The sequence below is a fragment of the Tursiops truncatus genome, chromosome 6 (assembly GCF_011762595.2).
Source record: "Tursiops truncatus isolate mTurTru1 chromosome 6, mTurTru1.mat.Y, whole genome shotgun sequence".
NCBI classification, from domain to species: domain Eukaryota; kingdom Metazoa; phylum Chordata; class Mammalia; order Artiodactyla; family Delphinidae; genus Tursiops; species Tursiops truncatus.
Window position 1 is genome coordinate 68753630 of NC_047039.1, and position 26959 is coordinate 68780588.

The window sequence follows — 26959 nt, forward strand, 5'->3', positions numbered from 1 at the left end:
AGACTTGAGAGCTGAGGGCTGAGGTTAGCTGAGGTTCATTCACTGACATACCTGGTGGCTGATGCTGGTTGTTGACTGAGACCTTAGCCCAGGCTGAGAGCTGGAACACCTCGACGTGGCCTCTCTGTGGGTCATGGCATTCCTCACAACAAGATGGCTGAATTCCAATAACAAGAATTCCAACAAGGCAGAAACTATATTGCCTTCCCTGATCTAGCCTTGGAAATCATGCAGCATCACTTTTATTGCATTCTGCACATTAGAAAGTCACTAAAATGGACCATATTCAAAGAAGAAGAATTAGGCTCCATTTTTTGTGTGTGGAAAAAGTGTCAAAGAATTTACAGATGTATTTTAAAACCATTACAGTTGGGATTTCCCTGATGGTCCAGTGGTTAAGACTCTGTGCTTCCACTGCAAGGGGCTTGGGTTCAATCCCTAGTTGGGAAACTGAAATCCCACAAGCTGCGTGGTGCAGCCAAAATGAAACAAACAAAAACCCATTACAGGTGCTATGGAAAAAGAAACCATATAATAATAATAATAATATCTAACATTATTGAGCACTTACACGCTAGATACTCTTCTAAACATTCTATGTAAATTACCCCAGTCTTCCCACAACCCTATAAAACAGACAATATTATAATCTCTATTGTAAAGAATCTGAGCTTGTATAACTTTCCTAAAGCATAGCTTGCCAGCAAGTAATGGTGATCAGATTAAAACCAGGCAGCCTGGCTCCAGAAATATTCTCTTATTTACTACTGGTATGCTACATAACTGAGAGAGACATGGGATCTAGTCCAAAGCACTAATTTGAGGAGGACTGTATTATGCTCCAAGTGTTTTCCATGCCCGAAACCCCATTCTGAGGAAAGATGACTACTCAGCATTGTCTCTAGTCTATCCTGATTGACCAGGGAAGGACATCTTCCTGTGGCCATCATCTGTAATAACCCTGAAGTCTGGTGACAGAACTCTGTAGAACTACTGGAGAGTTACTAAGTAAACCCATCAGATCCTCCCTCCCAGAACTTGAATGTAAGTCTATCCAAGGGTAGTCAGCTGTGTGTCAGTAGGCAGAAATCAGGAGACACATAGAAAATAAGTCAGAAAGGCTGCACAGGAAGCAGAAGCCCTGGGAAGAAGGAATTAAGAAGCAGGCAGGAGAATAAAGAGTTATGTGTTCATATGAACAAAAGCAGTAAAAGCAAAGGCGGAGAAGAGAGTAGTTAGTGCCCACAACAGGAAAAGACTGGAGCAGGCAGACAGATGCCAACGTCTAAGGCGTGTGTGCCATTGTGAAATTAGCAGACCTGGAATATATTTACTATATGTACCTTTTCTTATGTACCTGTAGTGTTTAGTGCTCAACGAAGTGTGTCTGTGCTACAAAGGAAGTTCCCTGCCCCGTGCATCCTTAAAACAAATCCTCATTTTCTGAGGTAACGTGAGCCTCTCTCTTTCTGTTCTTTATTCTTGAAATGCCCTCACCCACTGACTGTGCAGCTTATGAGTCATGTGGCCTGGGATAGGTCACTTCCCTGTTTGCCTCAGTTTTCTCATTGATAAGATGTGAGGTGGACCATTTCCAGCTCCAGAATTTATTATTCTGGACTCAGCACGAAGAGGGTGGTCACAGTTGGATTACAAAGTCATGGTAGTTCCCCCACCCTCTTTATTCTCAGCTTCCTTTCCAGCCACAGAGTGATTTAAACTTGAGACTTCTGTCTCATAAGAAATCCAACTGCAGTACTAGCGTGTAAATTAGCTGTGTGGCCTCCTGGCAGCCTCCACGCAGGCTTCCCTGGCTCTGTGCGGTGTTTTCGCCGAGCCAACAGGCGAATGTGTGTGTGCTGACCCTGTCTTCTCTCATTTCACAAGAGGCCTTGTTTGCTGGAGAGAGATGAAAATAAACTATGGGAAGTTGCAAACATGCTGATGGGAACTGAGGTAAAACGTGGAAAGGATGCTGGGTTTGGTGTGGTCAGAGGTGACTGTAACTACTGGCCAGGAAGGAAATTTGGAAGGGATTGTTTTACAGATTCTACTTAAAATTCTGTCTCATCTCAAGGGGGCTTTACAGTGGAACAGACCAGCATTTGCATTTCAGAGAAATAAAAAAAAAAAAAAAAGACAGAATTTTGGACCTGGAAGGGCTCGCAAGGATTCTTGTGTTAACCTCTGCCCATCACTCACTTCCATCCACCACTTCCCTACATGAGTTTGGATTTGGAGGAAACCACAGGCAGAGCTCCAGATGGAACATTTGGAGACCTGGAAACAGTTCTGGCTCTGAGGTCAGCTTATTGTGTGACTGTGGACAAAAACTTCTTGGAGTTCTTAGTTTTTCCTTTTGTATACTAAATGATATTGTCTGTTTTTTGCTTATGTCACTAGAATTTTGTGCTAGTTAATGACATATTGGTCTCTATTCTCCTCATTTTCTCAGTCAATACCTTGCACTAAGCCAAATGTTTAGAGAGGGTTACAGGTTAACTCTTTCAAACCTTCAGGGAATTGTTTTATGAATCACTAGTGTATTGAACTAAATAGAATCCTTGTATGGTCCGCTTAGAGAGTAGAGCACCAGAAATGCACTGAAAAGTCTGAATGGTACGCTAGAGAGCTGAAAGAGTTAATGGGCTTGCCTCTGGTAGAGCTGATTGGATGCCAAGACATGACATAAGACACAGGAGAAAGAGAAGGCTAAAATGTATTTACATGAGGGAAAATTTAGCAATCTGTTAGTAACAACTGGATTGTACTTCCCTTTCACTGTCTCTTTCCCTGCCCAATCTCTCTCTCTCTCTCTCTCTCTCTCTCTCTCTCACACACACACACACACACACACACACATATGCCCACACACGTTTTGATATTATACTATTGACTAGAATGGAAAGTCAAACTGAGCTGAGTGGAAAGGTGCTTTGAGTTCTTGGTGAAAGAAATAAATACACCTCACCCTGGACTGTCCCTTTGTATTCTAAAAGTTCATTGGATGATGGGATTTTTTTTCCCTTCTTTTCTCTCCCTATTCACAGAAACCCAATTACTCACTGAGCTAAGGGTCATGGTTGATTTATTTCAAACCTAGGATCCAGTGAAGAAACAGGCTTCTGTGAGTATTCTAAGAAACCTAGAATAACAGGTAGCAAAACTCCACTGATTGCCCATTAGCAGGAGAATAATGTCAAAATTCCTGAAATTGAAATTCAATGAACTTCTTGGTCTGTTTCCAACCTAAGTATGCTTCCAGTAGAAAGGAAGCTTCCTAGGAGGGAAGACTTTGTCCACATTGTTCATTTTAGCAGGGCACTTTGTGTCTGTTATTTTGAGAATGTCGTGAACCCAGAGTGGTCTGATGTCCTGGTGTATTTGAGAACTTATTGGTTAATATGACAGAACAGCTACAGGCTCTTTTTCCATGTTCTTTTGGGGTTTTTCCTGTGTCTTCATTCTGTGTGCTCACTCTTCTATAAGCCACACTCCCTTTAATTGGCTGAATGAAGGTTGCCACGTAAAATATTTTCTTGTTAAAAATTTTCAACATTGTTATAATTCTGATTAAAATGATGGTATTAAAGGCCTTTGGGTTAAAACACAAAAATAACAGTTTTGTTGTCGTTTTTGTTCATTGGTATATACCGACATGTAGTGTAGTACTTGACACATAATTAGCATTCAATAAATACTGAAAGAATGAGTAGATGAACCTTATTTTTCACTATTTTCCTTCCTTATTTTTTAGCCATAGCTAGTGGCCCAGCAGGTACAGTAAATGAGTGAAGTCAGTTATGAGTCCAGATTCATGCATTGGGTTTGTGGTAGGAACTGTGATGAGTTGGAGAACACATGTCCCAGTTACAGTGGGCAGCTCCTGCCTATTGTTGCCACACAGGAGTATTAAACTGGTTTTGCCAGACATTTTTATTTTCAAGAGAAGCTGAAAATCCGTATTTGTACATGAAATCTTCAGTTTTTAAAAGTATGCTGTGCAATATTTAAGAAACTATACTAACCCTAAATAAACAGGGACATATACCATGTTCATAGGTTAGAAGACTCAATATTGTAAAGGTGCAAATTTTCCACAAACTGACCTGTAGATTCAATAAAAGTCCATTTTCTTATTATATATGAGAATTAATGAGTCAATTATAAAATTTACCTAAAAATAACAAAGGATCAAGAATAGCCAAGGCAATCTTGAAAAGGAACAAAGTTGGAGAACTTATGCACTACCAGATATAAAGCATTGTAATAGACAAATAGAACAGAGTCCCAAAACAAAAACGACATAGTCTGTTCACTTGATTCATGATGAGGGTGACATTGTAGTTCAGTGGGTAAAGAATAATTTAAAAGAAAAAGATGTTTCTGGGGGAATTAGATAGCCATATGGAAAAAAATAAATCTACTTTTTTTAAAAAACATCTTTATTGGAGTATAATTGCTTTACAATGGTGTGTTAGTTTCTGATTTATAACAAAGTGAATCAGCTATACATATACATAGATCCCCATATCTTCTCCCTCTTGCGTCTCCCTCCCACCCTCCCTATCCCACCCTTCTAGGTGGTCACAAAGCATCAACCTGATCTCCCTGTGCTATGCTGCTGCTTCCAACTAGCTATCTATTTTACATTTCGTAGTGTATATATGCCCATGCCACTTTCTCAGTTTGTCCCAGCTTACCCTTCCCTGTCGCTGTGTCCTCAAGTCCATTCTCTACATCTGTGTCTTTATTCCTGTCTTGCCCCTAGGTTCCTCATAACCTTTTTTTTCTTTTTTAGATTCCATATATATGTGTTAACATACGGTATTTATTTTTCTCTTTCTGACTTACTTCACTCTGTATGACAGACTCTAGGTCCATCCACCTCACTACAAATAACTCAATTTCGTTTCTTTCTATGGCTGAGTAATATTCCATTGTATATGTGTGCCACATCTTCTTTATCCATTCATCTGTCGATGGACACTTAGGTTGCTTTCATGTCCTGGCTATTGCATATAGATCTGCAATGAACATTGTGGTACATGACACTTTTTGAATTAGGTTTTCTCAGGGTATATGCCCAGTAGTGGGATTGCTGGGTCATATGGTAGTTCTATTTGTAGTTTCTTAAGGAACCTCCATACTGTTCTCCATAGTGGTTGTATCAATTTACATTCCCACCAACAGTGCAAGAGGGTTCCCATTCCACCACACCCTCTCCAGGATTTATTGTTTGTAGATTTTTGGATGATGGTCATTCTGACTGGTGTCAGGTGATATCTCATTGTACTTTTGATTTGCATTCTCTAATGATTAGTGATGTTGTTCATCCTTTCATGTGTTTGTTGGCAACCTGTATATCTTCTTTGGAGAAATGACTGTTTAGGTCTTCTGCCCATTTCTGGATTGGGTTGTTTGTTTTTTTGATATTGAGCTGCATGAGCTGCTTATAAATTTTGGAGATTAATCCTTTGTCAGTTGCTTCATTTGCAAATCTTTTCTCGCATTCTGAGGGTTGTCTTTTGTCTTGTTTATGGTTTCCTTTGCTGTGCAAAAGCATTTAAGTTTCATTAAGTCCCATTTGTTTATTTTTGTTTTTATTTCCATTTCTCTAGGAGGTGGGTCAAAAAGGATCTTGCTGTGATTTATGTCATAGAGTGTTCTGCCTATATTTTCCTCTAAGAGTTTTATAGTGTCTGGCCTTACATTTAGGTCTTTAATCCATTTTGAGTTTATTTTTGTGTATAGTGTTAGGAAGTGTTCTAATTTCATTCTTTTACATGTAGCTGTCCAATTTCCCCAGCACCACTCATTGAAGAGGCTGTCTATTTTCCATTGTATATTCTTGCCTCCTTTATCAAAAATAAGGTGACCATATGTGCATGGGTTTATCACTGGGCTTTCTATCCTGTTCCATTTATCGGTATTTCTGTTTTTGTACCAGTACCATACTGTCTTGATTACTGTAGCGTTGTAGTATAGTCTGAAGTCAGGGAGCCTGATTCCTCCAGCTCTGTTTTTCTTTCTCAAGATTGCTTTGGCTATTTGGGGTCTTTTGTGTTTCCATACAAATTGTGAAATTTTTTGTTCTAGTTCTGTGAAAAATGCCATTGGTAGTTTGATAGGGATTGCATTGAATCTATAGATTGCTTTGGGTAATATAGTCATTTTCACAATGTTGATTCTTCCAATCCAAGAATATGGGATATCTCTCCATCTGTTTGTATCATCTTTAATTTCTTTCATCAGTGTCTTATAGTTTTCTGCATACAGGTCTTTTGTCTCCTTAGGTAGGTTTATTCCTAGTTATTTTATTCTTTTTGTTGCAATGGTAAATGGGAGTGTTTCCTTAATTTCTCTTTCAGGTGTTTCATCATTATTATATAGGAATGCAAGAGATTTCTGTGCATTAATTTTGTATCCTGCTACTTTACCAAATTCATTGATTAGCTCTAGTAGTTTTCTGGTAGTGTCTTTAGGATTCTCTATGTATAGTATCATGTCATCTTCAAACAGTGACAGCTTTACTTCTTCTTTTCCAATTTGGATTTCTTTTTCTTCTCTGATTGCTGTGACTAAAACTTCCAAAACTATGTTGAATAATAGTGGTGAGAGTGGGCAACCTTGTCTTGTTCTTGATCTTGGTGGAATTGGTTTCAGTTTTTCACCATTGAGAACCATATTGGCTGTGGGTTTGTCATATATGACCTTTATTATGTTGAGGTAAGTTCCCTTCTGCCTACTTTCTGGAGGATTTTTATCAAAAAATGGGTGTTGAATTTTGTTGAAAGCTTTTTCTGCATCTATTGAGATGATCATATGGTTTTTTCTCCTTCAATTTGTTAATATGGTGTATCACATTGATTGATTTGCATATATTGAAGAATCCTTGCATTCCTGGGAGAAACCCCACTTGATCATGGTGTATGATCCTTTTAATGTGTTGTTGGATTCTGTTTGCTAGTATTTTGTTAAGAATTTTTGCATCTATGTTCATCAGTGATATTGGCCTGTAGTTTTCATTTTTTGTGACATCTTTGTCAGGTTGTGGTATCAGTGTGATGGTGGACTCGTAGAATGAGTTTGGGAGTGTTCCTCCCTCTGATATATTTTGGAAGTGTTTGAGAAGGATAGGTGTTAGCTCTTCTCTAAATGTTTGATAGAATTCGCCTGTGAAGCCATCTGGTCCTAGGCTTTTGTTTGTTGGAAGATCTTTAATCACAGTCTCAATTTCAGTGCTTGTGATTGGTCTCTTTATATTTTCTATTTTTCTTCCTGGTTCAGTCTCAGACGGGTCTGCTTTTCTAAGAATTTGCTCATTTCTTCCAGGTTGTCCATTGTAAGGCATATAGTTGGTTGCAGTAATTCTCAGGATTCTCTGTATTTCTGCAGTGTCAGTTGTTACTTCTCCTTTTTCATTTCTGATCCTGTTGATATGAGTCTTTTCCCTTTTTTTCTTGATGAGTCTGGCTAATGGTTTATCAATTTTGTTTATCTTCTTAAAGAACCAGCTTTTAGTTTTATTAATCTTTTCTATCATTTCCTTCATTTCTTTTTCATTTATTTCTGATCTGATCTTCATGATTTCTTTCCTTCTGCTAATTTTGGGTTTTCTTTTGTTCTTGTTTCTTTAATTGCTTTAGGTGTAAGGTTAGGTTGTTTATTTGAGATGTTTCTTGTTTCTTGAGATAGGATTGTATTGCTATAAACTTCCCTCTTAGAACTGCTTTTGCTGCATCCCATAGGTTTTGGGTTGTCATGTTTTCATTGTCATTTTTTTCTAGATATTTTTTGATTTGCTCTTTGATTTCTTCAGTGATCTCTTGGTTACTTAGTAGTATACTGTTTAGCCTCCATGTGTTTGTGGTTTTTACAGTTTTTTTCCTGTAATTGATATCTAGTCTTATAGCATTGTGGTCGGAAAAGATACTTGATACAACTTCAATTTTCTTAAATTTACCGAGGCTTGCTTCATGACCCAACATATGATCTATCCTAGAGAATGTTCCATGAGCACTTGAGAGGAAAGTGTATTCTGTTGTTTTAGTATGGAATGTCCTATATATATCAATTAAATCCATCTTGTTTAATGTGTCATTTAAACCTTATGTTTCCTTGTTTATTTTCATTTTGGATGATCTGGACATTGGTGAAAGTGGGGTGTTACAGTCTCCTACTATGATTGTGTTACTGTCGATTTCCCCTTTTATGGCTGTTAGCATTTTCCTTATGTATTGAGGTGCTCCTATGTTGGGTGCATAAATTTTTACAATTCTTATATCTTTTTCTTGGATTGATCCCTTGGTCATTATGTAGTGTCCTTCTTTGCCTCTTGTGATAGTCTTTATTTTAAAGTCTATTTTGTCTGATATGAGAATTGCTACTCCAGCTTTGTTTTGATTTCCATTTGCATGGAATATCTTTTTCCATCCCCTCACTTTCAGTCTGTATCTGTCCCTAGGTCTGAAGTGGGTCTCTTGTTGACAGCATGTATACATGTCTTGTTTTTGTATCCATTCATCTAGTCTATGTCTTTTGGTTGGAGCATTTAATCAATTTACATTTAAGGTAATTATCGATATGTATGTTCCTATTACCATTTTCTTAATTGTTTTGGGTTTGTTATTGTAGGTCTTTTCCTTCTCTTGTGTTTCCTGCCTAGAGAAGTTCCTTTTGCATTTGTCGTAAAGCTGGTTTGGTGGTACTGAATTCTCTTAGCTTCTGCTTGTCTGTAAAGGTTTTATTTTCTCTGTCGAATCTGAATGAGATCCTTGCTGGGTAGAGTAATCTTGGTTGTTGGTTTTTCCGTTTCATCACTTTAAATATGTGCTGCCACTCCCTTTTGGCTAATAGAGTTTCTGCTGAAGGATCAGCTGTTAACCTTATGGGGATTCCCTTGTGTGTTATTTGTTGCTTTTCCCTTGCTGCTTTTAATATTTTTTCTTTGTATTTAATTTTTGATAGTTTAATATGTGTCTTGGCGTGTTTTTCCTTGGATTTATCCTGTGTGGGACTCTCTGCATTTCCTGGACTTGATTAGCTATTTCCTTTCCCATATTAGGGAAGTTTTCAACTATAATCTCTTCAAATATTTTCTCAGTCCCTTTCTTTTTCTCTTCTTCTTCGGGGACCCCTGTAATTTGAATATTGGTGTGTTTGGTGTTGTTCTAGAGGCCTCTGAGACTATCCTCAATTCTTTTCATTCTTTTTTCGTTATTCTGCTCTGCAGTAGTTATTTCCACTGTTTTATTTTTCAGGTCACCTATCCGTTCTTCTGCCTCAGTTATTCTGCTATTTATTCCTTCTAGAGAATTTTTAATTTCATTTATTGTGTTGTTCATCATTGTTTGTTTGCTCTTTAGTTCTTCTAGGTCCTTGTTAAACGTTTCTTGTATTTTCTCCATTCTATTTCCAAGATTTTGGATATCTTTACTATCATTACTCTGAATTATTTTGCAGGTAGACTGCCTATTTCCTCTTCAGTTGTTTGGTCTGGTGGTTTTTTACCTTGCTCATTCATCTGCTGTGTGTTTCTCTGTCTTCTCATTTTGCTTAACTTACTGTGTTTGGGGTCTCCTTTTCACAGGCTGCAGGTTCGTGGTTCCTATTGTTTTTGGTGTCTGCCCCCAGTGGCTAAGGTTGGTTCAGTGGGTTTTGTAGGCTTCCTCATGGAGGGGACTGGTCCCGGTTTTCTGGTGGATGAGGCTAGATCTTGTCTTTCTGTTGGGCAGGCGTGTGTCCGGTGGTGTGTTTTGGGGTGTCTGTGACCTTATTATGATTTTAGGCAGCGTGTCTGCTAATGGGTGGGGTTGTGTTCCTGTCTTGCTAGTTGTTCGGCATGGGGTATCCAGGACTGTAGCTTGCTGTTCGTTGAGTGGAGCTGGTTCTTAGTGTTGAGATGGAGCTCTCTAGGAGAGTTTTCACCATTTAATATTACGTGGAGCTGGGAGGTTGCTGGGATGTCCTGTACTCGGCTCTCCCAACTCAGAGGCACAGGGCTGACATCTGGCCAGAGCACCAAGACCGTGTCAGCTACATGGCTCAGAAGAAAAGGGAGGAAAAAAAGAAAGAAAGAAAGAAAGAAAAAATAAAATAAAACAATTAAAATAAAATAAAATAATTAAAAATATAAAAAAGAAAGAAAGAAGAGAGCAACCAAACCAGAAAACAAATCCACCAATAATAACAAGCGCTGAAAACTATACTGAGAAAAAAACAAACAAACAAACAAAAACGGACAGAGAGAACCCTAGGATAAATTGTAAAAGCAAAGATATACAGACAAAATCACACAAAGAGACATATACATACACACTCAAAAAAGAGAGAAAGGAAAAAAATATATATATTGTTGTTCCCAAAGTCCACTGCCTTTATTTTGGGATGATTCGTTGTCTATTCAGGTATTCCAGAGATGCAGGGTACATCAAGTTGATTGTGGAGATTTAATCTGCTGCTCCTTGAGGCTGCTGGGAGAGATTTCCCTTTCTCTTCTTTGTTTGCACAGCTCCTGGGGTTCAACTTTGGATTTGGCCCTGCCTCTGCCTGTAGGTCGCTTGAGGGCGTCTTTTTTTCGCTCAGACAGGACGGGGTTAAAGGAGCAGCTGATTAGGGGGTTCTGGCTCACTCAGGCCAGTGGGGAGGGAGGGGTATGGGGTGCAGGGCGAGCCTGAGGCGGCAGAGGCTGGCGTGACGTTGCACCAGCCTGAGGAGCACTGTGTGTTCTCCGGCGAAGTTGTCCCTGGATGCTGGCCGTGGGGGGCTGCACAGGCTCCAGGGAGGGGAGGTGTGGAGAGTGACCTCTGCTTGCACACAGGCTTCTTGGCTGCAGCAGCAGCCTTAGCGTCTGATCCCTATCTCTGGTGTCCGTGCTGATGCTGATAGCCGTGGCTCGCACCCGTCTCTGGAGCTCCTTTAGGCAGTGCTCTGAATCCCCTCTCCTCGTGCACCCCCGAAACAATGGTCTCTTGCCTCTTAGGCAGGTCCAGACTTTTCCCCAGACTCCCTCCCGGGTAGCCGTGGTGAACTCACCCCCTGTAGGCTGTGTTCATGCCGCCAACCCCAGTCCTCTCCCGGCGCTCCGACCGAAGCCCGAGCCTCAGCTCCCAGCCCCGCCCGCCCAGGCGGGTGAGCAGACAAGCCTCTCGGGCTGGTGAGTGCTGGTCGGCACCGATCCTCTGTGCGTGAATCTCTCCGCTTTGCCCTCCGCACCCCTGTTGCTGTGCTCTCCTCCGCGGCTTCGAAGCTCCCCCCTCCGCCACCCACAGCCTCCGCCCGTGAAGGGGCTTCCTAGTGTGTGGAAACATTTTCTCCTTTACAACTCCCTCCCAGTGGTGCAGGTCCAGTCCCTATTCCTTTATCTCTGTTTTTCCTTTTTTCTTTTGCCCTACCCAGGTACGTGGGGAGTTTCTTGCCTTTTGGGAGGTCTGAGGTCTTCCGCCAGCGTTCAGTGGGTATTCTGTAGGAGTTGTTCCACATGTAGATGTATTTCTGATGTATTTGTGGGGAGGAAGGTGATCTCCATGTCTCACTCCTCCGCCATCTTGAAGGTCTCCCCCAAAAAAATAAATCTTGATCTCTACCTTACACAATATATAAAAATCACTTCCAAATGGATTGTGTATGTAATATGAAAAGTAAAACAATAATAAGGAAGAGAACATAGAAGAATATCTTCATGATCTTGGGGAAGCAAAGATTTCTTTAAAAGGATGCAACAACACTAGCCATAAGTTAGAAGTAAAAACTTCTGGGGCTTCCCTCGAGGTCCAGTGGTTAAGACTTTAACTTTCAATCCAGGGGGTGAAGGTTTGATCCCTGGTCAGAGAGGTATTCATTTATAATACCCCCAACACAACTGTCCATCTACAATAGAGTATATAAATTAATGTAGTGTATTTATAAATGAAATACTGTACATCAGTGAGCAGGAGTGTATGATTGATGCATGAAACAACATGGGTGAATCTCACTAACACACAAAAATTTAGAGACAAAATTATACACACTGTATGATGCTATTTATGTAAGGTTCAAAAACAGACAAAACCAATCCGTGGTGATAGAAGTCAGGATAGTAATTACTTTTGGGGGGTAGTGTCTGGAAAAGGGGCATGAGAGAGGTTTATAGGGTGCTAGTAGGTGTTCTGTTTCTTGATATGTGAGGAGTTACATGAATGTGTTCAAAATTTGTGAAAATTCATTGAGCTGCACATATATAATTTGTGCATTTTTTGGAAAGTATGTTATATTAAAAAATAGATTACTTAAAAAAATATTATGCAAGCCAAACAAACATAATTGTAAGTCTGGTAGAGTTCATGGGCCTACAGTTTGTGCCATTTATCCTGGGTCAAATTTCTGATTGAGCCAAACTGGTATATTCACTGTTCATACTCCTGCGTTATTTCCTTCCTTGGGCTTCTGCCTATATCCTCTACCTGTCTGGAATTATCTCCCCACACCTTTTTACCATTCAGTCTTTCAACCCACTGTGGGCTCCACTTCTTTAGTGATTTTATTGCTCACCTGAATCACAAATCGGCTCATATTTTAATTACACTTTCTATGTATAGGTTTTGTCTCTTTAACGTTGTTCCATGGCTCCCAAATGCCAGTCTTTATAGATCCATACAAAATGACAAAAATAAGGGCAATGTAGCTTTTGTCCTAAAGCTAAATACATTGTATCTAACAGATCTTGTAGTTAGTTGACTTATTTACTCTCTTAGTATTAAGGTAAAGCTCTTTCATGGAACAATGAAATTAACTGATATGAGAAAGTATGGTGGTTAAGGGTTCTGGGAGCTAGACTGGTTGTATTCGAATCCCAATGAGGCTGAGATCATTGACTTTTGCAGACTTCAGTTTCCTGAAAAACGGGGATGATAACAGTATATACACACACACACATAATGCTACATATAGTTATATATAGCAATAATAAAATATATAAAATTAATGTTTTATATATTTATAAAATGTCAGAACAGTTGCTATAAATTCTAAATGAAATAAATAAAGCCCTCATATCCATGTCTGGCACATAGTGTGCACTCTGTAAATGTTAGTCATTTTTATTGTTTAGCTGGGCAGAAGAAAAAGTTGATGTCTCTATCGTGTCTGTCCCTTCCATTTTTTATTCTCCAAGTTATTGGTCTATGAAATTCAAAAGATTCAGACCCACTCAACTAGATTGTATGATCTCTGAGAGCATGGCCCATGCCTTATATTTCTTTCTTGTTTTTTGGGGGGGGGGGTAGGAGTTTATTAATTAATTAATTAATTTTTCTTTTGCTGTGTTGCGTCTTCGTTTCTGTGCCGAGGGCTTTCTCTAGTTGTGGCAAGCAGGGGCCACTCTTCATCGCGGTGCACGGGCCTCTCACTATCACGGCCTCTCTTGTTGCGGAGCACAGGCTCCAGATGTGCAGGCTCAGTAGCTGTGGCTCACGGGCCCAGTTGCTCCGCAGCATGTGGGATCTTTCCAGACCAGGGCTCGAACCCGTGTCCCCTGCATTAGCAGGCAGATTCTCAACCACTGTGCCACCAGGGAAGCCCGCCTTATATTTCTTTTAAGTATATAATATTATATGAGGAGCTGCTCAAATGGATTGATGAAGTACGTGTTTCTCTTTATAGTACCAATTTCTTCTAAGCCTGTTGGTATGCCTCTATGGTGAAATGCGATAAGATATATTTCTGTGTAGATATTTGCTTTAATATCATTTAATAATGTTAATTAAATATGAACCTTTTCAAAATTTAAAACTTCTATTGTAAATTCCATTTTCTTTTCAAGATAGTTTTTTCAACTAATAATAAAGAATAATCCTCTAAGGGCTTCCCTGGTGGCGCAGTGGTTGAGAGTCCGCCTGCCAATGCAGGGGACACAGGTTCATGCCCCGGTCCAGGAAGATCCCACATGCTGCGGAGCGGCTGGGCCTGTGAGCCATGGCCGCTGAGCCTGTGCGTCGCGTCCACAGCTTGTGCTCCGCAACAGGAGAGGCCACAACAGTGAGAGGCCCGCGGACCGCAAAAAAAAAAAAAAAAAAAAGAATAATCCTCTAAGAATAATAGCAAAAAGGCAATTGGGAAAAATCCCCCCTGAGGTTCAGACAATCTGCTGTCTTTTGGCATAATTAACTTTGGGATAAGAAGATCTTTGGAAAATGCACAGTGAAGGACAGACACCAAACACTGAGCGAATACTGTGGTTGAGTTTAATTAGCAGTGATCTTTATGACACTAAAGATTTTAAAACATAGCTGTCCATGACAATTGGTTGGGGCGAAGGAGGCAGCAGTAACTCTCTAAAAGATAAGCATTACAGCTTTAGGACGACATAGCAGAAACTACGAAAGGTGTTTCATCAATCTTGAAACTGTTCTAGAAAAAATTTGGAGATGTAGGAGTGGGAAGGAGGGACCTGAGAGAAGGAATCGGGGTTGTAAGTCTAGAAGAGTATCTTTGGAGAGAAGGAGGACATTTTCTTTCCCTTTTCCACCCTTATAATTCTCAATTAAAAAAAAAGAAAGGGCCTGCTTTGTATACACAACTTACACCTAAGACTCCCTGGAGATATATTTTTTTCAAGGCTAAAGTAAAGGAGTAAACTTAATTTCTTTGACAAATTTCAATTTAAACCATGTGTTAATCACAGGATGACTTAATGGGCAGAGTTGAAATTTTAAAGGAATATTCTAAATGGCAGAATCTTGAGTATAATCCTTATTTGAATCACAGAACTTTTCTTTTTAACTCCCTTTATAAGAAATTTAAATTTCCTGAGTAGGATGGTGGGGAAGATGGGGACACTATTTTGGAAGTTTTATTAGGGTGGCATAGAGGCACAGGTGCATAGCATAATTATTCTATCTACACTCAATTTCATTGCCAAGTGGGGCCAGTTGGTGCTTCTAAGGATTCCACTTGACTGACAGATCACAGAAACTTGAGCACTGAGGCATGAGGCATGATACGACTGCTCATGTTTCCAAAATTTGAAGAAAGCCTAAATTTCAAGGGATGGGGGCAACTCAATCAACATTACTTGGAGAGGTTCACAATCCCCTAATACAATTTTTGTCAAGGCTCTTCAGTTGAGCTCCAAATTCAGATCTGTGCCATGACCTATAGCCATTATTATTCTGTCAATAGGCTTTAACCACATTTTGTCTTAAGAATAAGGACATAAAATAGCCAATTTTGGCAATTTTGGCAATAGTTCATTGTTAAAAGCTGCTTTTCAAGAAGAGGAAAAAACACTGCTGTTTCTCAGAATTATTCCTGTTTATATGGTACATACATATGGTGAATGACATGTGCATTTTGATCAAATGCGTCGTTGTTTATGTTCCCTACTTTTCCTTTATTCTTTCTTAGTGGGGGGATAATCATCTGACCCTAGGTACAGATCTAGGCTACTCCCACGTCTTTTCTGTTTGTAAGGTAAACGACTGTCCTATGGTCATTTTAAGTCATAAACACAACTTTAATTCAGTCTCGACAATGTCCAGGGCCATGTAAAGTTAAAACTGCAAATATAACATCAAATCTCTCTTTCCTGAAATCTGAAATCTCTTCTGTTTCGGCCTGAAGCCTACAGTAGGAGAGGAAGCAAGTTTGTCTCCTCTTCCTCTATCATGTTCCCTGCTTGCCTCCTTCCTAGAGTCAAATGTAGCATGGGAGAGGGGAGAGATAAAAGGATAAGACTGTTGACTCTTGGCTAGCTGGCTTTGTCTCTTTGACTTGGCAGATGGTTAATGCCAGCCTCTCTTGGAAATCCTGGAAGGCAGGGACTTGGAACAAAAATGGACTCTTGCTCCTGTGTTGCAGTCTCATGGACTCTTCCCTTGCTGGGTTTCTCTCGCCTGTAGATCATTTTACCTTCATGGATGCATCTGTAACCCAGGTGTTAACAAGCAACTCCTTGCTCAGTCCTCAGATATCATTGGGTGTGCATCCAGCTTCTACTAAGGTCACCTCATACATCTATGTGGCCCAACTCTGTAGGACCCAAGAATAACAGAGGTCACTCTGTCTTGAATAACTCACTTTGGTCAACAGGAAACATCCCATATCTTTTGCTTAGGGAAGCTCAGAGTGGGTAATGCAGTACCAACGTGGCAGCTCCCTCTTCGATCCCCCACCAAAACAATTAAGTTAGTTAAGCCCTCTCTTACTATCTATATTTCCCCAGGACCATCCACACTCTGCCTTAGATGCCTCTAGCAGGAGTCAGGCAAGAGTCTTCTGTTACTCTCAACTATAGGAAATGTACTTTGAACCATGCTCAGATTCTTCTTTGTGTCATCCATCTACTTGCATAGTCTGATTGGCACGCAGCTAGTTCTTTGGGGCCATTTCTTTGTAAAATTCTGTTTGGAGTGCGGTGTGTCTCATGCTTACCTTTTTGACTGCAATCTATTATACTGCAGTCCTAAGAAACAAAGGCAGGAAGACTCCAATTCAATCATCTTGCTGCCTGTGTTTCATGGCTTGCAATTATTATTTATTATTTATTATTTCAGCTGTTTCTCACTGTAGCAAGAAATAAGCCCCCAAGAAACAGACATGTCAACCCCTTTTTCCTGGTGAAGAACAGAGTTTGGAAAGGTTAAATGACAGGCTCAAGTTCATATAGCTTTCACTGAAACTATCTATTTATTTGAATCCTCCCTGGGCTGAACTCTTTAAAGGATCTTGTATTCATGTTTGTATCCTCAGTACTTAGTGCATAGTAAGCAATAAATAAGCATTTATTTGTTTTTTTTTTTGGCTGCTCCACGAGGTGTGTGGGATTTTAGTTGCCCAACCGGGGATCAAACCCCCACCCCCTGCAGTGGAAATGCAGAGTCTTAACCACTGGACCGCCAGGGAAGTCCCAATAAGTATTATTTATGGAATCAATACATCTGGGACTTCTAATGCCTAGTGAAGGGGTTCAGAACATGCCACCCCAAAATACGCCACTTTGGCATTTATTTTGAGCTGAAGGCACTTGAGAAACAGCACATGCAGGAAGGGCTCTCTGACCTTTTTGTACCTAAAAGCAGGTCATAAAATGTCCTATGAAAAAGGTGCCCTCCTTGTACTGAGAAGAATCTATCACCAGAGACTGGGATTCAACAGTGAAATGGTTCTGTACAAACAAATCTACTAAAATAACCCTTATCTCCCATTAGGTTCCCCATATATTTCCTAGTCACCGTTCCACAATTTACTGTTTGTGGCCTAAGACCATTTGTCTTGTCACATCCCCACAATTTATTGTTCTTTGTTTAAAAAGATACATAAGCTTTCAGGCTTATGGCTTCTTTGAGTCTTCATTTTCCTTTTGATGACTCCCATGTGCACATAAAAATACTAAACTAAATTTGCATGTTTTTCTCTTGTTAATCTGTCTTATGTCAGTTTAATTCTTAGGCCAGTTATAGAACCTAGGATAGTAGAGGGAAGTTTTTCCTCCTTTGCACTAGTCAAGTTCTTTTTCCACTGTACATCAACTTGCCCCCATGCAGGGTGTCTGTTGTGACCTCCATGTCAGCACAACTGGTTATCCCCTAACAATCCAGGACTATTTCAGTTTAAGGCCAACCGAGGATCCAAAGGTTTGGATTTGAGTAAACTAAAGATGTTCAGAGCTCTTTGAGAGTTATTCTGGTCCATTCTACACTTAGCTTGTAACAAGCAACATTTACTGAGGTACTGTATGGATTATGAGAGAACCAACTATAAATAGGCAAGATTCCATGTCTTGCAGCTCACCTTGGAGCAGACTGGAAACTCAGGAAAACTCTGGAAATTATAGAATCTTTTGTAAACGCATGACAGTTTTGCCTGGAGCTTTTAGAAGGTACATTAATCCCAGAGTGGTAAACCCTCATGCCTATAGGGTTGGGCAAGTAGCACACATGAATAAAGTGGATCAGGTGGAACACAATAGGGAGAGGTGAGGAGTGTGGTAAACCAGAGAACACCTGCCCTATCTAAAGGTAGCAAGAACTACCCAACTCTGGCTGAAGTGAGCATAGCAACTCAGAGATTTCTAGTTTTTCCGAAACGCTAGAGATCTGTATTTATTTTAAATGTAAATTTTCTCCATTTGAAAACACAGTGCTGGCCAGACAACATATCAGCGCGTTAGCAGGATTAGCCTCTGCCCTAGATGGATTCTGGAGCCATTTCTTTCTCCTCATTCCACCCCTACCTTCTCTTTTCTTGGGACATGGCTTGGGACTGAAATGGACTCGAGATTAGGAGCTGAGGTAAGGACTGCTGCTCAGCCTTATTCCCTTCCATGGGTCTTTATCAAAAGGAGAGCTGTGCCCCATTTCATTTCATTTCATTCTCTCAGAGAATAGGGGAACTTATGTTTAGAATTACCTTCAGCTTTTGTTCAAGGATGAAGTCCTTCCTTTAAGCAGGACTGCAAGGGACTTCCCACGACAGTCTTAACATCTATCTTTTTTTTTTTTTTTTTAATATTTATTTATTTAAGCTGAGCCAGCTCTTAGTTGCAGCATGCGGGATCTTTAGTTGCAGCATGTGAACTCTTAGTTGCAGCATGCATGTGGGATCTAGTTCCCCGACCAGGGATCAAACCTGGGCCCTCTGCACTGGGAGTGCAAAGTGTTAGCCACTGGACCACCAGGGAAGTCCCTTAACATCTGTCTTATATGCATATTCATACATTATTATCGCTCACACAAATTTGAAAAGTATTCACCTTCTGAGTAATTGCTAGCTGGTTGTCCTGTTAATGGCCATTAAATGATGGCTTGTTACAAGCCATGATGATAAGCAGTTTATAACACAGGTATTTCTTTAAGAGTCATTCTCCCTCTGCTTTAGATTCCTATTTCCACGCTCATCTTGTGGACATCAGGGGCTCTGGATGTGTATTTATCTGCTTCAGGTTGCGTGATTCTCCCACTCACCCAGTTGCTTGTTTTAGAGCTATCTTGGTTCTGAATGCAAATATTCAGTACCTTTAAGTATTATAACCTATGTTTAATCATTTAGCCCGCTTTGTGGAAGGTTTAGCTACTCTGGAGCACTGAGCGATAAATTGTTTCTTTGTTTTTTAATTATTTAGGTTACAGCTTTGAGACTCCAGGAACTTTTGATGTCAGATATTAACAATAAACAAATTGTAAGCCTAGCTTTTTTGTGGCATTGTGGTTATTACATGCTTAAATTAATTTGATAAATGTATCAGTGTATACCACTTATGTGGCATGAATACACACATGCATATACATATTTTTATCATAAATAAAAGACATGGCACTTTAAAAGATCAACTTTAACTGGCTAATGTATTCCATAGATTGTAAAGAAATGAAGCTTTCATTAAATGCTTGCATTTACGATTCAGTTGGTGTGGAGAGATTTTCATTTCTGACCTAGATACTTCAAGTGGCTTGCTTCTGGGAAAAATAATAGGTAGTTAGACAACAACAACAACAGAAACCCATGTCCTAATTGGGTTTTCAGAATCCCTAAAATGTTTTATTTTCATATCCATTGTTTTGAAATTGTGTCACTAGGTTAAGAAAATAGTTTTCTAGGGTAAATCAGAATTTAATTGCTAGTTTGCAAGTGTCTGGTGTACATGTATTGCATTTCACTTCAATCAAAATATTTTAGGTTCTATTGCAATCCTAATAAATTGGGGACCCCAAGGTTTCAGTCTCTGAAGAATGTGGCATTTCAGAAAAACTGTTCAGTAGGCAGTCTTGTCTCTTCCTCCACATTAAAAAGGAAATCTGTTCTTGTATCTCTCAAAGGATATTACAGGGATCCAAATCAGAATCATCATATCCTTTTTTTACCTTCTCCCCATTCTTTACATTTTCTTATTCACAACTAACTACCCCTTCCCCATTGCCATGCACTCCCTACCTATACTCTCTCCCCAGTCTATATGATTTTTTATTTTATTTTTTTGCGGTACGCGGGCCTTTCACTGTTGTGGCCTCTCCCGTTGCGGAGCACAGGCTCCGGACGCACAGGGTCAGCGGCCATGGCTCACGGGCCCAGCCGCTTCGCGGCATGTAGGATCTTCCCGGACCGGGGCACGAACCCGTGTCCCCTGCATCGGCAGGCGGACTCTCAACCACTGCACCACCAGGGAAGCAGTCTATATGATTTTTACTCTCTACCTTCCCTCCTCCCTCTCTCACAGCTCTTTATTTGTGAGTCACCTTCACCTCTTTCTCTGATTTGTTCCCTCCTCCTTTTATGTCAGTCTGAGAGATGGAAGGGAATAGGGAAGGGTGAACTGGTCTTGTAATTACCGAATGGTGGCCTTGGGGAGATTATGTAACTATTTTCCCTTTAATGATTTTTATCTTAACGGCATATGGCATTAAAGAGTTTTAAATCTGGCTTGCTTCAATAATATGGATTAAAATACAAAGACATTGGTATATTTGGTTCATAACTGAATGCTTTGGAGAGGATGAGATTGGGCTTTTTATCACTAAAATGGTGTTATTCTCTGAAGTGGTGTCAGTACTATCATACTACTCCATTCTGTGCCTATTAGGGCAATAAGACTATCTAGGCTTTGTGTCTCCAAATTTTTCAACCTTTATCAATGGCAACAGAAGAATTTATCAGTGGTAATTAGAGTACTGCTCAGCCTTCAAACCGCTCCACAGTCTGGCACTGGTTCTGGTTTCCTGCCTTGTCCTAGCCCTGTTCCCCATGCCGAATACATTATTTATATCTCTATTAATAGAGCAAATTGCCTTGAATTATGGATATTCATGTACACACAGTCTGCCTTAATGGATGATAAGCTCTATAGCATCTTACACATAACACAGGCTGAATAAATGACTGTTGGGCTGACTGGAACTATTTATAGACTCTCAAACTTCAGGATAAATCCATGATGTGACCTTGTTTGTTCAGTGACTAGCAGGGTAGCTGCATATGGCACGTATTTTTGAATGAGAGACAGAGCAGCAGTAAAGCTAGCATCGTCAGAATTTGGAGAGTCTTCTCTCTACTAAACTCAGCAAATATTTCCTGAACGAAGATTATGTAAAAGACACTGAATGAGGTACCATGGGAAACACAAACTTAAGAATGTCTCAGTGTTCATCTCTGGGTATCTTACTGTCTTTGTGCATACAGTTTCATTTATATGGAATATAAGATGAAACAGAGAAAGCTCATTATTTCCTGGCCTGTTAAAATATCTGTAAGGTATGAATGCATATGTGTATTTGGAGTATCTTCCATGTGGATTCACCACTTTCCTTAACTGGCATTACTTCTCAATTATTTTCTAGGGATTACCATAAAATTGGTAAACACAATTATATACTTAATGTTTGAAAGAGGAATGAAGGGTAAACATTCCTTAGACTCTTACTACTGAGGAAACCAGACCAGCCATTCAAGTGATGAACCCTGTGACATCTAACAACTACTGGTGAGTCTTTAGTCCCAGAATGTTTCAGCTCCCTGAGCTGGATAACTTTGCTGTTGGTAACCACTAACAGATTCAAACTCCCCCTGGGAGGGTGGTCTCGGTTTTGCCAGTCTTCCTGGCCTTTATAACTTCTTTATAGTTTGGCATTTCCTCCTTGATCAAAATTCCTGTGTCTTGAAATATTCTTCAATAGCTATGTAAGCTGTGTTCCGTGAACTCTGGCTGAACTTGTATGCAATCTTGGTGGAAACCTTGAGCTTCATGGTATCTTCTGTGTACAATCTATTTTATAGAAAAATGGAAAATTGAAACTGGAAGGGACTTTCTGGAAGTGTTAGTAATAGGACAAGAGGAGGACTAGTGCAGTGGTAGTCATAGTCGGATTGTAGTGCTAGTAAAGTATAGCAGTAATCATAGTGTTATGGGCTGAATGGTGTCCCTCCTTCCACCCCTGAAATCATATGTTGAGTCCCTAACCCCCAGTACCTCAGAATGTGACTGTATTTGGAGATGAGACCTGTAAAGAAGTGATTAAGTTAAAATGAGGTTGGCAGAGTGAGTCCCAATCCAATCTGCCTGGTCTGATAAAAAGAAGAGGTTTGGATACACAGAGAAGTACTAGGATGTACACATAGCAGAAAGACCATGTGTGATGGTTAATTTTATGTACTGACCTGGCTAGACCACAAGATGCCCAGATATTTGGTCAAAATTATTTGGAATCTTTCTTTCAGGGTGTTTTTGGATGAGAATTACATTTCAGTCTTCGAGTAAAGTATATTGCTCTCCATAATGGAGATGGGCCTCATCTAATCAGTTGAAGGCCCGAGTAGAATAAAAGGCTGATGTTCCCCCAAGCTAGAGAGAATTTTGGCAGCAGACTTCCTCCAGATTTTATCTATAACATCAGCTCTTCCTAGTTTGTCAGTAGACTGCCTTTAGACTCAAATTGTAACTCTTTTCCTGAGTCTCCAGCCTTCAGGCCTTCCCCCATCAGATTTTAAACTTGCCAAGCTTCCCTAATCACATGACCCAATTCCTTAAAATAAATTTGAGCTCCTTGTCTCTGAGTCCAAATTTCCTCTTTTTATAAGGATGCAAATCATATTGAATTAGCCCTCCCTCCCCCACCCTGCTAATGACCTCATTTTAATTTGATTATCTCTGTAAAGACCCTGTCTCCAGATAAGACCACATTCTGAAATACTGGGGATTGGGACTTCAATGTGTAGATTTTGGGAAGACATAATTCAACCCATAACAGGTGGTGATTAAATATACTTGTTTAATCCATAACTTACTGCACATTGAAATAGAATCATGTTGAAACTAGAGGAGAAATGGATGCCTAACAAGAGATCCTAGACTTGGAAACAAGTGCAGGAGGTAGTGAGAATTTAAATTATCTTCATTTGGAGAAGCTGTGAGTGTGTATTCAGCAAAGGAGCTACATTATGTTATTTGGGGACATTTTAGAAGAAGGTCCATGCATGGAGAGAACAGTGTGGGGACAGCAAAAAGAGATGGACCATGGAAGTTACATGAGGTTGTTGTGGTCACTCAGGAGCATTCAGCCCAGTTCCAGGACTTGTCCTCACTTTCATTTAGGACTCCACCCACCCTACCACCTCAAGTCATATGGTTGGTGCTGCATAATTTCCCCAGTCCTAAAGTTAAGTGTGAACATATGGCTACAGCTAAGCCAAGTGAGTTCTCTTTCTCAGGACTCTGAACACTGAATGAAGTAACTTGAGTACAAAATAACAGTAATGATTGGCATGCATTTATTAATTTCAGCAGTAGCAGCAGCCTGAAAAGAAGGTCTAGCAATTCCAGTGGTCTTGGTTCCCATCCTGACCTGGTTCTGAGTTTTTCTCCAGCCTTCCTGTAGATTTTGTATTCTTTCTGATGTAACAACTTCCTTTTGCTGAACTTGGGTTGATTTCTGATGCTTTTGATTGAAAATTTCTATTTCTTTTATTGAGGAATAATTGACATACAGCATTACATTAGTTTCAGGTGTACAACATAATGATTCAATATTTGTATATATTGTGAAATTATTACCACAATAAATCTAGTTAATGTCTGTCATCATACATTGAAATATCCTAATTGATAAAATGTTTTCTTAGTGATAATACTTGTTCTTTCAGGATTTATATAACTTGCACTAATATCTGTACATATCCTAAGATAAGAGGAAGCAATAATAAGTAGATTCATTAAACAGGCCCTTTTAAAAATTTCTTTTGGACAAGAGAAAAAAAATACACACACATATACATATGAATATATACATGTATATATAATTATAAAAATATGTTATAACAGGGCTTCCCTGGTGGCGCAGTGGTTGAGAGTCCGCCTGCCAATGCAGGGGACACGAGTTCGTGCCCCAGTCCGGGAAGATCCCACATGCCACGGAGCGGCTGGGCCCGTGAGCCATGGCCGCTGAGCCTGCGCGTCTGGAGCCTGTGCTCCACAACGGGAGAGGCCACAGAAGTGAGAGGTCCGCATACCGCAAAAAAACAAAACAAAACAAACAAACAAACAAAAATATGTTATAATAATATATAAACTATATATTAAGTATATACTTTGTATTATATATTGTATATATTATAAATATATTTAAAAATATATAACATGTATTTCTTTTTTTTAATCTTAAATTAAACATATTTGGCTGAGAAGTGCTGTTTATAGTAAGATGAAGGAATGGGAAACCATGCTAGGGAATAGTGCAGAAAGGCTCAAGTGCTTGTGAAATCCAAGCCTATTGGTCTTTTTCACCCCTTTATACACACACACACACACACACACACACACACACACACAGATGTTTGTTGCCAAGTTATAATGATTGATAAGTTAAAGACTCAGTTTAATCAACAAGTGCTAGGTTGGAAAGAGGGTTGCAAACATAACTTTTCTCAGTGAATCTACTAAAGAACAACCTGTGTCTATGTGTGTATCAAGAACAACAATGAAGTATTTAGAATTTTGTTGAGAGACATAATGACTAGTCATACTAAATCAGAACTTATGGTGGCATATAGGTATCTGTCAAATGCTTAAAAACAAAACCAAATATTTACCAAATGCTTCTTACTCTCAAGTCACTGTGCTTATCTGCAATAATATAAGGGCAAATAAGACCAGGGCTGAGGCTTGAAGGAGCCTGAAATGCAAAAATGTGAAATCTAATCATATTTGTGGAATTACAAGCATATTTTCAATTACTCCTGGGCACTAATACCATCAAACAAAGGTAAGAACTTTTGAAATTGACAGACCTTCACGATAGAGTCTAAGGAAAATTTCTTGGGCTACTAATTTTTCCTGTTCTAAACATTAAATTAGTTTTGGTTGCAAGATATATATGGTATATGCTGTAAGGGCTATGTACAATCTTCATATTTTTTTTTTACATCTTTATTGGAGTATAATTGCTTTACAATGGTGTGTTAGTTTCTGCTTTATAACAAAGTGAATCAGTTATACATATACATATGTTCCCATATCTCTTCCCTCTTGCGTCTCCCTCCCTCCCACTCTCCCTATCCCACCCCTCTAGGTGGTCACAAAGCACCGAGCTGGTCTCCCTGTGCTATGCGGCTGCTTCCCACTAGCTATCTATTTTACGTTTGGTAGTGTATATATGTCCATGCCACTCTCTCGCTTTGTCACAGCTTACTTCCCCTCCCCATATCCTCAGATCCATTCTCTAGTAGGTCTGTGTCTTTATTCCTGTTTTACCCCTAGAGATTTAAATGGGTACTTCTATCCAGAGCAACCTACCCAGAGAATTCTCTAACTTCCCTCCTCTGTTTTGCTTACTGCTATCTGATTTACTTTCCATGAGAAAAATATACATGCTGAATATGCTGCAAACATGGTAAGTCACACGGGAAGTCACATAAGAGTTGGAAAGAGACAAAATAGTGTAGTAAAAACAATGCTGACCTAGGAGTCAGGCAAGCCAGTTTCCTTAGCTAGCTGGCTTAAGTTATCACTTGGCCTTTGAGAGGCTCAATTATCTCTGTTGTGTCACAGGAATAGTAACAATTCTTCTTTTATCTATCTCACTGAATTGTGTAAGGCTCAAATGCAAAAATATTGTAAGTCCTGAATACCTACACAAATGTGAGTCACTATGGTTAAATGATGTCACAGATTAGAGGAACTGTGCTGAAAGATTTTCAAAGCTGCTGCTACTACTCTCTAAAAGTCTGAGTAGATAGCGTTCACATATTTTTATCTTTCAGATGGGTGTGGGAGTGAGGTGGGACAGAGGAGCTAGAGGAGAGAGTCAAGTTGAATATGTGAAATTTACAACACACAATAAAATGCACTAAGACTTTGAAGGTATTCACTACATTTTTTTTTATCCCATCCCATGACATGTTTGCAATAGATTTCCTCTAATTATTCCCGACGCAAGTGAAAACACTGAGTGATACAGGTGGCTTTAAACAATTACCTCTGAAAAAATAAAAAATGCTTTAGTTGCTGGCCCATGGAAAGAAAATTAATATAAAACAGGCAATCACAGTGTATCTTCCATTGCTTAAAATAGAATTGACCCATCCCATAACTTCAGCCTTCATAGTAACCTTAGCTGATAAGTAGGTTTGGAGAAAAACTAAATAAACCAAGATGTACTGCTCTCCTTCCATCTCCTAACAAGAACAGAAAGTCTGAGTCATAAAATAGAGGCCCTAGCCACTAGTTAGAATTTAAGACTTGTCATTTTCTGTGGAGTCAATTCTTAAACATGGTGTATAAAAAAAAAAACTCTAGGCTTTAATGACTGATGTTTTTAAGGAATGTGTATGTGTGTATGAGTGTGTGTGTGTATTCTGATATGGGCTGAGGCTGCGTTTTTGGTGATTTCCACTCTTAAAACATTTCAACCTTAACCAAAGTCACCCACTCTACTATTTTCTGGCCTTAAAAGAGGTGAAGCTAAAAAACAAGTTATTTTTGTTTTTTGTCCTGTCCCAAATCCCAAGTTTTCTGCTTGATTGGTTAGCGGCTGGATTTTATTTACATGGCAAGGAAAAGGCAAACATTACAAAAGTTTAATTAAAAGCTATCAGAGCAAATATATTCTGAATTATAATGTAAATGTGACTCTTTTACTAACCATGGTCATCTGGAGTACTTGACCTTATGTATGAAACACTTAAACTTTCCTATGCATAACCCCCATAAAACTGATTAGTAAAAATTCTAATGTTTCTTCTTGTGAGTCCCCTCTCCCAAATAGTCTAAGAATCCTGGTTCAAAGATGGCTATAGTGGTGTGACTTCTGACTCTACTGCTGTTTCTTCTTGCTGCAAATTAATATCAAGGATGAATATTGGTCCTGCACAGTCTGATAGATGCTATACTGCTGCTGGAATGGTCTAGTGAATCCAGGTTTTTGACCAGGCCTCATGTTGGATCCCAAGTGAATAACACGTTTTAGTTCACACTTTGATGCTCAGTGACTGTTTT

The 26959-nt window shown here is 39.5% G+C and overlaps 1 protein-coding gene across 3 annotated transcripts in view; it reads left to right on the forward strand.

Annotated features, from left to right (window-relative positions):
- TMC1 (transmembrane channel like 1) overlaps nucleotides 1-26959 on the forward strand; it is a 385896-nt gene that overhangs the window by 102053 nt on the left and 256884 nt on the right. For all 3 annotated transcript variants that reach the window (XM_073806217.1, XM_073806218.1, XM_073806219.1), the window contains exon 3: nucleotides 21312-21454. The gene's annotated coding sequence lies outside the window, so the exon portion shown is untranslated. The remainder of the gene's footprint in view (nucleotides 1-21311; nucleotides 21455-26959) is intronic.